Source organism: Lagenorhynchus albirostris, chromosome 6, assembly GCF_949774975.1.
Source record: "Lagenorhynchus albirostris chromosome 6, mLagAlb1.1, whole genome shotgun sequence".
NCBI lineage: Eukaryota > Metazoa > Chordata > Mammalia > Artiodactyla > Delphinidae > Lagenorhynchus > Lagenorhynchus albirostris.
The window spans coordinates 7,596,227-7,608,873 of NC_083100.1; the positions used below are offsets into that span (position 1 = coordinate 7,596,227).

General features: G+C 47.5%; 1 protein-coding gene across 8 annotated transcripts in view; it reads right to left on the minus strand.

Annotated features, from left to right (window-relative positions):
- The window catches only part of DIS3L2 (DIS3 like 3'-5' exoribonuclease 2), a 375,493-nt gene that overhangs the window by 26,312 nt on the left and 336,534 nt on the right, over positions 1-12,647 (minus strand). The gene's annotated exons all lie outside the window — the stretch shown is intronic.

Below are 12,647 nucleotides of genomic sequence, written 5' to 3' on the forward strand. Positions count from 1 at the left end.
TGCAGCTGCACGGGCAGGCAGGGAGGGCTCCTTTCAGCATGAGACTTGGCTGCCCCAGTTTGCTTCCATGACAATGGAAATCAGAGAAAGGCGGATGTGCAGACGACAGTGCTATAAGGAGGTATGGGGGAGGGAAAAGGAAAAGATGTTCAGCGTACCTGTGAAGTAGCTTAGCAACTCTCCTCTTGGAAACCTATGACAAATGTGGTATTTTTTTCGTGACCTTGAGGGTTACACATTCAATATTCTACCAGGGAATCGAGGAGTAGTAAGAACAGCCTGGGCTTTGGGTCCGACACCACCTGTTACAACCCCTGCTCAGCTGTATCAGCCACGCGATCCGTCTGTAAAACGGACAAGGCAAAGTCTTCCTCACAAGGTTAAAATAAGGAGTCGCAGTCTTGTGATATTCCATCTGCCTACCTCTTAACATACAAAAACCACCACTGCCACATTTCAAACTTAAAAGTACCTTCGAATTGAAAGATCAACTTGGGGAAAAGTAAAATCAAATGTATACAAAAGGGAATTTTAGTGTAAGTTTTCATAATTTAAAAGTGAGTTTGTGGTAAAAACCCTTTTCTCTAAGATCAAGAACAAGACATGGACGCCTGCTATCGTCACTTCCATTAAATACTGTATAGCACTACGAGGCCAGAAAAAGACACAAATGGTGTTGATACTGGAAGGGAACAAGTAAAACTGGGTACAGAGAAAATCAGAAAAAATCTGCAGATGAATTATTTGAATAAATTTAGCAAGGTCACTGGACACAGGGTCAATAAAAATAAACTGTCCTTCCATACATCAGCAACAAAGAGACAAGGAAATTTATAAATACCATTTTAAATAGCATCACAAACATTAAATACCTAGGAGTAAATCTAATGAGAGATAATCAAGAAGACCACTGCATAAAAATTTATGAAACGTTACTGAGAAAAATTAAAGAAGACCTAAATAAAGAGTGGGATACACCATGTTTGTGGAGTAGAAGACAATCATAAAAGGGTTAATTTTTTCCCAACTTGATCTCAGTGTAAATCCAGTGCAGTCTCAGTGTAAATCCCAGCAAGTCCGTGTGCATGTGTGTGGCAACTGACACTCTGATTCTAAAATTTCCATGGAAATGGAAAGGGCCAGGAATAGGCTAGGTGCCCTTTATTGAGGAGTAGCAAGGTGGAAAGGTCTAACTCTGCTGAATATCAAGACTTATACTAAAGGTACAATGATTAAGACAGTGTGGTACTGGCACAAGAGACACGCAGATCAGTGAAACAGAACAGAGTGCAGATACAGATCCGTGCAGATACAGACCCTTCATTTTGACAAAGGTGGCCCTGGGGAGCAGTAGGAATGATGCTGGGTCGATTAGATGTCCATACGGGAAAAACTGCAACTTGCTGTACTATATTCAAAACTCATTTCTGAGTAGATTATGGTCTAAAATAGAAAAGGTAAAACAATAGAGCTTCTAGAAGATAATGTAAGAACATGTTGATGGCTAATTGCCTGTGTCCACTGGACGGGCCACAGAGTGCCCAGATTAAACGTTATTTCTGAGTGTGTCTGTGAGCACTTGCATTGGATAAAGTAGACTGCCCTCCCCAGCGTGGGAGGCCTGAACAGAGCCAAAGGGTGAGGAGGGAGTCCTTCCTCTCACTGCTTGCCCTCTCGTCTTATCTTCTCCTCCCCGCAGACTGGGAGTTACCATTGACTTTCCTGGTTCTCCAGCTTACCAGACAGCAGATCATGGGACTTCTCAGCCTCCATAATCACATGAGCCAATCCCTCATAATAAATCTCCTTATATATATATACAAATATAAATATAAATATATATATATATATATATCCTACTGGTTCTGTTTCTTGGAGAACTCTAATACCAAACATGTCTTCATGATGTTTATATAGTTTTCTTAAATGGGATATAAGAAGAATTAACCATAAAGAAAAAACCCGATACACTGAACTACACTGAAATGAAGAATTTCTGTTCATTTAAACACCACCAAAGAGAGTAAAAAGGCAAGCTACTGAGTAGAAGGTATCTGCAACATGTATAACCAACAAAGGACTCACACCCAGAATAGAGTGAACTATAAGTCAACAAGAAAAACGGAAAACCTAGAAGAATAATGGGCACACAATTTGAAAAGGCATTCTACTGAACGGCCAATAAATACATGAAATCTCATATGTTGCTGGCAGGAGTGTTAAACTGGTACAACCACGTAGGAAAATCATTTGGCAGTATCCACTAAAGTGGGTATTTTCTCTGAGTTAGTAGTTTCACTCCTAGGTATACACTCAAAAGAGATATGTGCATGTGTGCACCAACAGACACGTATAAGCAGAATTATTTATAACAACCTCAAATTGGAAACAACTCAAATGTTGAGTGAATTAATGCAGACTGGATAAATTACAATGTATTCATACAAAGGAAGACTTATAGCAATCAAAATGAATGAATTAGGACTATATGCAGCAACAACGATGAATTCTCAAAAACATAACGCTGAAAGAAGAAAGTCAGACACAGAAGAGAAGCCACTGAATGATTCCGTTTATATGAAGTTCAAAGCCAGGCAAAACTAATCTGTAGTGTCAGAAGCAATGATGGTGGATTCCTTTCTGGAGGAGAGAGGGGTATGCTGGAAGCTCCTGGGGTGCCGAAATGTTCTATTTCTTGATGTGGGTGATAGTTACGTGGGTGTGTTTGTTTGCTAATACTCTTTGAACTAGATGCACATGACTTGTGCACTTTTCTCTATGCATGTCATAGTTCAAAAATAAGTTTCACCAAGTGAGTTTATGTAAGAATCTATTTTCCAGTGTGTTGACTATGGAAGAAAATAGTGGAGTGGATATTAAGTCACCCTACGTGCTGAGACACGGGGACCAGTGTGCATGATGTGTCTGCATCTGGCCTCTGTCCAGTATAATCTCCCCATTGCCGCTGGCTTCCACATTTCCTCACTCTGATCAGTTCTGCCCTTAGAATGCCGGCAGGAGCCGAGGGGCTAGCAATTTCTATCAGGGGCTGAGCACCCTGGCCCAGCAGCATAGGAAACCTCTGATGAGACAATTCAGTGCTTTACAGCATGGCTTCAGGCTCCACCGCACCCCACCCCCCCATTCTCCCAAGACGTAGGGAAAGGGTGCTGACTCAACACAGCTGAGTAAGAGCTTCCCTGCCCTGGCCACCTGTGGGCTGCATTACATTTGTGGGAGACTGGGTGACTGTAACCCAATGGTAATGTAAGCTACACAGAAGGCAGTCTCGCTGACCCAGGCCTTGCTGCCCTCCCTGCCCAGGACCCACAGGCAAGTTCAGCATCACTCTGTGTAGCTGTTCCAGGCCCCACCCCTGCCGTGTATCACATGGCTGAGGCAGTATCCCAGGGAGAAGCCTGCTGGCTCTACCTCTGGTTTACAGCTTGAGCTGGGTGGGCCAGGGCACCACTAGGGGAATTGGCCTCCCTTTCTATAAGTGGGAGTGTTCATACTCACCCCCTTCCCTTCCTATAGGGAAAACTCAGGTCAAATGAAACTGCATTTTGGCACCCAGGATACCATTACTGTTGCTGCACGGAGTGAGGTGGTGGAGGGAACAGGAGCCCCCCACCATCTCTCTGCACGGTGTGGAAGTGGAGAAGCGCACCCCTCACTGATCACCGTCCTGATTCCAGCAGCTTAAGCAGGAGTCATGCCCGCATCACACCAAAGCCCGACACTAAAGGCTGCGGTGGGAAACAGTGAGCTCCCATCTGCACCGCAAGCGGCTGACTCCAAGACGCCCGCTGCAGCTGCCGGCTTGCTCCCATGAGGTCACTTCTGGCACCTTTCTCGGGCTGAGTTGCCTCCAATTTCCCCAAAAGCCCTCCTCCTCCGCCTTGATTTCCAGCTCTCCTTTCTCCTAACCAAGGGCTTCACCAGGAACAAGGAAGGCATTCTTCATTCTAACCTGGCAGTGTCAGCGGGAGGTCTGGAGGCTCTCAGGTAACACCACTCCTTAGCCTGAGGAACTGGCATCAGGTCCGAGGTGCAGGCGCACAGTGTCATTTCCAAAGTACTGGGAACACTGGGAAGTGTTAGTGTTGGTCTGAAGTTGTCAGGGCTGCTGGGAAATATTCCATCTGCTTATTTAGGTGAAGGAAGAGGACACGAACCAAGCAGAGGAGGAAATGAATTAGATGCAGGGCTTTATCCAGGAGCCCTGCTCTTTCTCCTGCCTGAGTGCGGCGGCCACGAAAAGGCGCCTCCCAGCTCTCCTGCCACGGGAGCATAAACGGCCTGGTGGCCCAGCCACAGCCCCTGACCCACCACTGCACTGACACCAAGGCCACACTTCCCGAGGGCTGCTCCCAGCCGGTGACTAAGCACTCGAAGGACCTGCAGGATGTGAGGCTTCTCCAGCAGGTGACTTTGGTTCCAGGACTTCCCATCAGTCTGGATGAACCTTCTTAAAACTGGGCTGCAGCCCAAGACTCTTCCTACCCAGTCCTCCTCCTATGCCCTCCTCCACAGGGGCTGAGCTTGTGTCAAGATCTGAAGACTCTCTTCCTGCCTTCTCCTCTTCTCTCCCCTTCTAATCCTGTCCTGGCATCTGCTTCTCAGCAGACCTGATGTGTTAACACAGTGGTACTGGAGTGGGTCTGAGAGAGAGGCAAAGAGATGGAGTTTGGGGCCTGGCTCGCTTACTACCCAGTGGGCAGAGACGACACTCTTCTGAGTCGAATGTGGGGCGTGGAGAATCCCTGGCACAAAGCAGTGGCCCAGCTGCTCAAAGACTCACCAGTGGTGACCTGGGAAAAAGCCTTTGCTTGACCGTGTTGATTCAAGCATTTGAGAGCCCGGGTGGTGCAGCGTCTACCAGGACCATGAAGTGAGGCACACGGCGCCCAGCACGGAGACGGTGACAGGCTGAGGGCCCTCAACCAGCAGCTGCAGGCTAAGCCGGAGAGCCAGAGGGCCTCTTACAGAGGCAGCTTACAGAAATGTGGCCCACACTCCCTGTGGAAGGCTAGTGACATCCTGTGCTGCAAGACATGCAGGGGGCGCACCCTGCATCCCCCACCTCATTTCTGGGGCTTCAAGGCCCGTAAATACGTTTAAATGTCAGGGAAATGGGGCTGGGGATGTGCTGGGCCTGATAAGGCAGAAAGAGATTATATACCAAGAGTGGGAAGGATGAGCTAGCAGGATTTGAGGGCCTTCATCAAAGGGGCCAGGAGATGAGATGAGCAAGAATTTACTGTTTTGGGCGAATTTTCTTGGGATGTGGGATTCTAAGGGACGGGGCAAACTCGCTGCTGGAGTGGTCCTTAGAGGCCTGCAGACAGCGACAGCTAAGGCTGAGCAAATGGAAGGGCGTGAGCTGCCCTGGCAGACAGCTGGGGGAGGAAGAAACACGCTGAGTCCAGAAGACCTAGCGGAGGCCTATGGGCTGTGGGGGGGCCCACAGGACACCCCCTTCACCAGGCTCATCAGAAGTGTGCTGGTGAGAGGAACACCAGCATTGCTAAGGAGATTGGTAGGAGATTTGCGGGCCACCAAGGACAGCAGAAGAGGCAGTCACAGAGCTGGGCTCATTAACGCCTATGGGGGTGATGGAACCCAAGGTAGCTCAGGCCAGGGGTAACACAACAAGGGTCCCTCTGAACTACAAGTGATGCTACTGCCAGGATTCTTCCCGCTGTGTATCCAGGGGTCAGCAGATGAGAGGAGGAGTTGCATCATGGTGGGGAGGGACTCTCCTGGTGCTCCCTTGCGCGACTGTGAACAGACACATGACATATGTATCAACCCTGCCCTGAGAAGGATGTGACAACCAAGGGCTCGGAACCTCCCAATGAAGTTTTGAGTCACACCACCAGCTACGCTGCCAAGACCTGCTGAGGCGCCGGCTGAAGGTGAGAAGAACTCTATGGACCTGCTGAGGCGCCGGCTGAAGGTGAGAAGAACTCTACGGGCAGCAGAGGCGGTGGTCTGTCCCATTAACACGTCCTTTCTAAGCTCTTCCTCGGGAACAGAGGCCACGGGAGCCACAGAGAAGCTGCTCCCCACACGAGCGGAGAAACGGATCTGTGCAGGGCAAGGGGTGGGCTGTGGCTGCCCACAAGCAGCCCCGTCCAGGCAAACGGCCCTGGCCCTCTGGATCCCTGTGCCCAGGGCTGACTGGGCACGGCAGGGGTCCTGAGGCAGGCCCGCCCCTGTGGGACCTGAGAACAGCACCGTGGGCTGACACTCTGCCTGCCCAGCCCCCTTTCCCCGTCCCTCTCCTTCACAGGGGCAGGCCAGAATGGGCTTTGGAATCTGCTAGAACTAGAGGGAAATTCAGGCTCTGCTCTTGACCATGGTGTGACCTAGGGCAGGCTAACCTCTCTGACTCTCAGCCTTGTTTTGTTTTTATTTTATTTAATCTGTAAAACTGTGAAAATAACATAACCTCCTTGACTTTTTTGAAATCTGTAAAACTATAAAAATAAGATCTGTCTTGAATGGTTTTGAAACTAGAGATAACTTGGGTAAGCCCCGAGCCCAGTGCTGGTGAGCTGTGGGCATTCAGGAGGTGGTAGCTCCCATCACTATCATGCTACGTGGATCAGAAACTCGACAGGTCGTGAACAAAGTGTAGCCTTGCAATTATACTCAGCTGCTGCAAGTTTGCTTGGCATATTTAATGCTCTTTATAATTATTACTATGCCCTCCTATCAGGCAAAAAATGGTAGGTAGTGTTGTAAATAACTGCAATTACTACGATATTTACAGAATTAAATCAAATGTTTGCAGTCTCTTTCTTCTACGTGTTAGGTCTTCAGAATGCATAAACCATCCAAGGAAACCGTTTTCCCTCATGTCATGTATAATTTAATCCTCATGATAATCCCACAAAAAATGAAAAGACAAAGGTTGGAAAGACAAAGGCTGCGTAGCCAGGTTCCCTCTCTAAAAGGATTCAATTAGGTCTCCCAACCCCTGCGCTAGGCACTACGGGTACTGAAATAAACAAAACAAGGCCTTGACCTTAAAAGGACTCAGCGTAGAGGAAGTAGGAGACAAGTAAACCAGTGCCTGAAGTGCACTGTGATGAGTGCTGAAGCAGAAGCAGAAGCGGACAGGTGTGGCAGAGGACTGCGGAGAAGGCACTCATGCCTCAGCCTTTCGTGATGGCTGTCAGGGGTTGGAATGGCTTCCCAGAAGTAATACTGGGCTGAGAGTGGAAGGAGAAGTAGAGATTACCCAGATGGGTGTGAGCGGGCGGTGGGAAACAGTGGTGTTCTAGAAACGGGGCATGGCATGGTCACACAGAGACACCTTGCATGCGGCAGACTCAAGATGGTCTGGCAGGATGGAATGTGGGGTATGCTGGAGCAGGTAAGCGTCTGATCACAGAGCTGTCTTCTGGTGACGGGTGCCCCGTCCCTTCCTCTAGCCTATGAGCCCCTGAGGGCCACGTGAGTGTTTATTCAGCTCTGCAGCCTCAGTGACTAGCTCTGTACTGGTACCCAGCAGAAACTCTCTGTATGCTTGTTGAATGAATGAGTAATCAGACTCACATTTTCAAAAGTTTATTTCGACTTCTGGTTCTGACAAGATGGTAAACTGAACTGATGTGGACCTTTTTCCCAACACAAACACAAAGAAAAGATGGATAAGATATACCAAAAGAATAATCTATGACTGAGCATTAAAGAAAGAAGGGAAAATTCCCAGCTACTTGAAATGAAGAGGAAACTAGGTCAAAGCCATAATCATTACCATAGCAAAGGAGGGCCGGGGGTATGAGACCTTGATACAGTTATAGGAGTTAAGGTTTTCATGCCCACAGAAGGGAGAAGACCCGGCCGGGAACTGGAACTGAGAGCCCTGCAGAAAGCCAGGATCCAGGAAGGGCTGCTGGTCTTTGAACAGGGACCAGGAAGACTTTTCTCACAGCCCAGAGGAATGTCTGTATGTGGCACGGAGGGGAGGCGCTCCTTTGTGGGATGGGATTCCAAGCCTGTACCGCATGTGTGTGTCGAGGCTGAATGCACACTACCCGGGTTCTGAGAACCCTAAGCCACGAGGTTAACACCAAACTGGCAGAAGACCTACAGAACTCCCAGGCTCATGGCAGGATAATGGCAAAAGCAATGGAAGAATGCATCCACAACCGGGGGCATATGGGACTCTCACAGTGAACACAATCCCTGCTTAAGACAATCTCCTGATAAAAAAGAACAAACCGTGTGGAAAAATGAACCACCATAAAGGCAAGTCAATAGAGACGACATGTGGGAGAACTGGTACCCTTAGAACTAGAAATAAGTGAACAATCAGAAAGAGGCTATAAAATGAGTGTAATCAAAATAACTGGAAGAGATGAAAGGAACAGAAATCATAGTGAAAAACTAGGACAGGAAAAAAAGAACATTAAAAAAAAATAATGGACTGATTTTAAAAAGCTCCCAACAGAACTTCTAAAAATTAAAACTAAACACCCAAATCAGGAAGGGGTATCCAAGAGCAGATTATAAACAGCTGTAAAGAGACCAGTAAACCGAAGGACATTTTTGAGGACGTGCCCCACAATGCAGCACTGGCAGAAAAGGAGGAGGAAAAAGAGAAAGAATAAGATGGTAGGTTTCTAAGAGGAGCTCCAAAAGAACAGATTAGGGAGAATAAAACAGATAACAGATAATTTCAAAATGGGAAGAACTACACTGAGTCCTAAGCTGTACAGATGAATCTACTCTTAGACGTAATGTAGTAAAATGGCAGAACACTGAAGACAAAAATAACATCGCAAAAGCAACCAGAATGAAAAGGCACGTAAAGCTCCCTCAGGCTGCAGAGTGGAAGCGCTGGAGGTGAAAGAGCTAAAGGCAGGGAGGGCATTTTGCACAGGAGCTCAGCCGTCCTGGCGGTGAAGAGGAGGACGGTGGGGAGTATGTGGACAAAGCTGTTTGTCTGTGCAGGGCGCCACCATCCACGGAGTTGCTCCCAAGTCAGAAGCAGCCACTGGCCTCAGTACTGCTCCCACGGCTCTCAACTCTCACCGCTGGAGCGCACCCTGGAGGGTGCTGCAGTGCCTTCTTCTAGTTAAACAAACTCCTTGAGGTCACAGACCAGGCCCCATTTATCTCTGTCTCCCTAGTGCCTCGCACAATACGTTGTATGGAGTAGGGGCTTAATAAATGTTGAACTGAATTCTCATGAATCACTTGTTCACACTTTTAGGCCTGTTCTTTGCTCTCTGAAGAGACCTCCGAGCCCTAACTGGAAACACATGACTTTCAATCAGTTCTGGATTCACTGGATTTAACATGCATATTAAAGGCAGGTGAGGTTTCTGCAACAGAGAAAAAGAAGGTGGTCCCCAGGTCTGTGGGTTGCAACTGGCAGTACCTGTCAGGGTGGCGGGGAGGCCGGAGCCTCACACCTCTTAGATGCAGATTTGAACAGTGTTTGGGAGGCTGGCAGAATAATTCAAGGAGAAGAGCTTTACTAAGCTAACCTGAGGCACAATAGGTGCCTCAGCTTCTTTCCCCTAATGACCTCAGAGCTTTAAGAATGCTTACCTGAGAGCCGTGCCCTCCAGGGTCTAAGTCCCACCAGAGATGGACAAGTCCCAGGGCCTGTCCTCCCTGGAGAACAGAGGCTAAACGAGCTTCTTGACAGAGAAGAACGGGATGACATAGAGTCACGAATCGAGGCTACTAGGATATTCCAGGAAAGGAAGCTGACACGAGAGTCCAGGAAGTATAAAAGCGGAGTGCCTACTTTCAGGACTACTCCATTTAATAGGAAAAGGCCACTGGGGAGAACTACCGAGCACCACAGTACTTACTCAGAAAAACTTCTTTGCTGATGGACTGAATTTGGCAGGGATAAATACGAAAATGATTACAAATTATACTGCAGAGAATACCCAGATAAAAGCGGTAGTTTCAATTATTAAATGTACCAAACTAATATTCAGCTAATTTCTTTTATATGTAGAACCTCATCTCTCTGCTGCCGTTGCCTTCACGTTACTTGGCTGAGACAACATGGGCCCCTTAGGGCCTGGGGTGGAATCTCCTCATTTCCTAAACACCAATGTTGAGATTCAGGTAGTCGAGGGAACCGTCCCTAAAAGTAAACAGAGGAACACAGGGCAGAGCCTGGGAGAGAGGAGAAAGCCGCAGGCAAGCTCATGGGGTTCTCCACGCTTGACTTCACAGTTCACCGTGGGGAGGGGAGGCTGCCTGTGGACAGAGCGCTCGCCGCTGAGGGCTGTCCGAGGAGCGTGCACCAGCCTCTTCCCTACTCAAAACTCTGCCAGCTGCAGCCACGGTGCAGGGACGCAGCCCTGCTGGCACTGGGAAAACAGAAGCGAAGTCATGAGGATTTTCCTGACACGATTTTTCAGGAGAGGCAGTCAACGTTTACTGTGGGCATTCTACGTGCCAGGCCGGCGACAATGTCTTCCCGTTCAATCCCCATGATTAGTCCCATTGTTCTTAACAGATGAAGAAACCTGAGGCTCGGGGAGGTTAGAAGACTTGTCCACGGGTTGAGAATAAACTCCAAGACTGCCTCTAGCAAGAGAGAACGGTAGGGAGGGACCACCGAGGCATCTGATAGTCACACTTTCCGAGATCATGGCTCCTACCCCGTTTCCTACACAAAGGCTTTCTTTTACAGGTCTTTGGTCCAAAGCTTATCAGTACTTACAGCTCCTACCTCCTCTCCTACATTGCTTATTCTGATAATATGCTAGGAGTTGGGAATTAGGCCAAGAAACAGAGTTAGGCTATTTTCTCCGATCAGTTTTAAAGACAACGTAAGTTGTTGTCACCGGACCTCTGAACTGCTCAGACATGAACTTAAAGCTGGTGCCCTTCTCCCACTGAACAAAAACTCTGCCAACCTTATTTCCAAAGAGCAGAGAGTCAGCCAGAATTGGAGTATGTAAACACCCCTGAGCCTGACGCCACTGTGTTTCTGCGGCCACAAGCTGTCGTGTGACGGGCTGCCATCCACGGCCATCCAGCAAGCGTCAGGGAGCTCAGGGCAGCGCTGACAAGGAGGGCTTATCGCTTACAATTCTCTCACTCCCTAACAATGCTTGCCCCTGCCACCAAGGGACTCGCTCACCTGTCCCCGTCAGTCCTGACCCCAGAGAAGTCTAGCCCTACTTCTCTACTGAACCAAGCATTATCAGAAGCTGAGATTGTATCTCTGACACAATGGCCTAGAAATCCTGTAACTGTCTTCCAGAAACAGTGCCATCCAAGAGGAGGAATGATGGTGTTAAAGGATGCTTGGTCAACCTTTTCTGAATGATTAACTTGGTGGGAATTGAGGGTACACAATAGCTGACGATAGCATCCTCCTAAAGATAAATTACAAAGAGGAATAATGCCTTGAAAGTAATCTGAATGGAAATTTGGTCACAAAGGCACACAGTAACCCATCTTCCACCCATAACAGAGCATGAGCTCTTGAAGAAGACGCGAGTTTCTCTTCTGGAAGGTAATGTATGATTCCACTGGCCTGTGCCTATTTGATCCTTCCACTGGATAAAATTAAACAGTTGGATATTCAAACAATTAGTCCTTGAGTCCAGGTTGGGACTATTCTTGTCATCAATGAGGTTTCCAAAAGTAGCAACTTGGGACATCAATTGCCTTTCATCTATTTTCTTCCCCGAATTAATGTGATAATGCTGACCGCTGCCTCACACAGCTGTGGCAAGTGACCTTGAACAAGTTACATACATCCCCTAGACCTCAGCTTCTGCAAGTACAACAATAATAAAAGAAAACTCTTCAGGTTACCATGAGAATTAAGTGGGATGACAAACGTAGTGTCCCTGGACTGTGCCTAACACACAGTAGGAGCCCAAGGGTAGCTGCCCTCACCATTCATCAGTCCTTGTCATCATCAGGGCACACGCCCTTTATCTCACTCATCACCACTTTCACTGGCCCACAGACAAAAATACACAGTCAAGGAGGCAGTCTGTGATGAAGAGAAGAGGTGTATAAAACTATGCCAGGCGCCATCTTTCTAATAAGGCCACCAACTTAAACCTCTGTAAGTACCCAGAAGTACCCCAACTCTAAAATTCCCAAGGTAAGGGGGCGGCGAGGGATAAATTGGGAGATTGGGATTGACATATACACACTACTATATATAAAACAGATAACTAATAAGGACCTGCTGTATAGCACAGGGAACTCTACTCAATACTCTGTAATGATCTATATGGGAAAAGAATCTAAAAAAGGAGTGAATATATGTATATGTGTGACTGATTCACTTTACTGTACACCTGAAAATAACACAACACTGTAAGTCAACTATACTCCAATAAAAAATATTTAAAAAATTTAAAAAACTTTTTTAAAGAAAGGAAGAAAGAAAAATTCACAAGGTGGAGTATCACAACAAACCTATAAACATAGTTTAGTCAGACTGAATGACAACAAAAGCCAAAGTCACACGGTGAACCCAATTAGCAAGCGCGTGATTGGAGATGAAGTGGGTAGGGGAGTATCTAGAGGAGCTGGAGCCTGGAAAGGAGGCTTTGCTTTGAAATAGACTTCTAATACATTACACCTGCTCCGACACAAGTATTCCAAGTCCTATATTGAAGGGCAAAAGA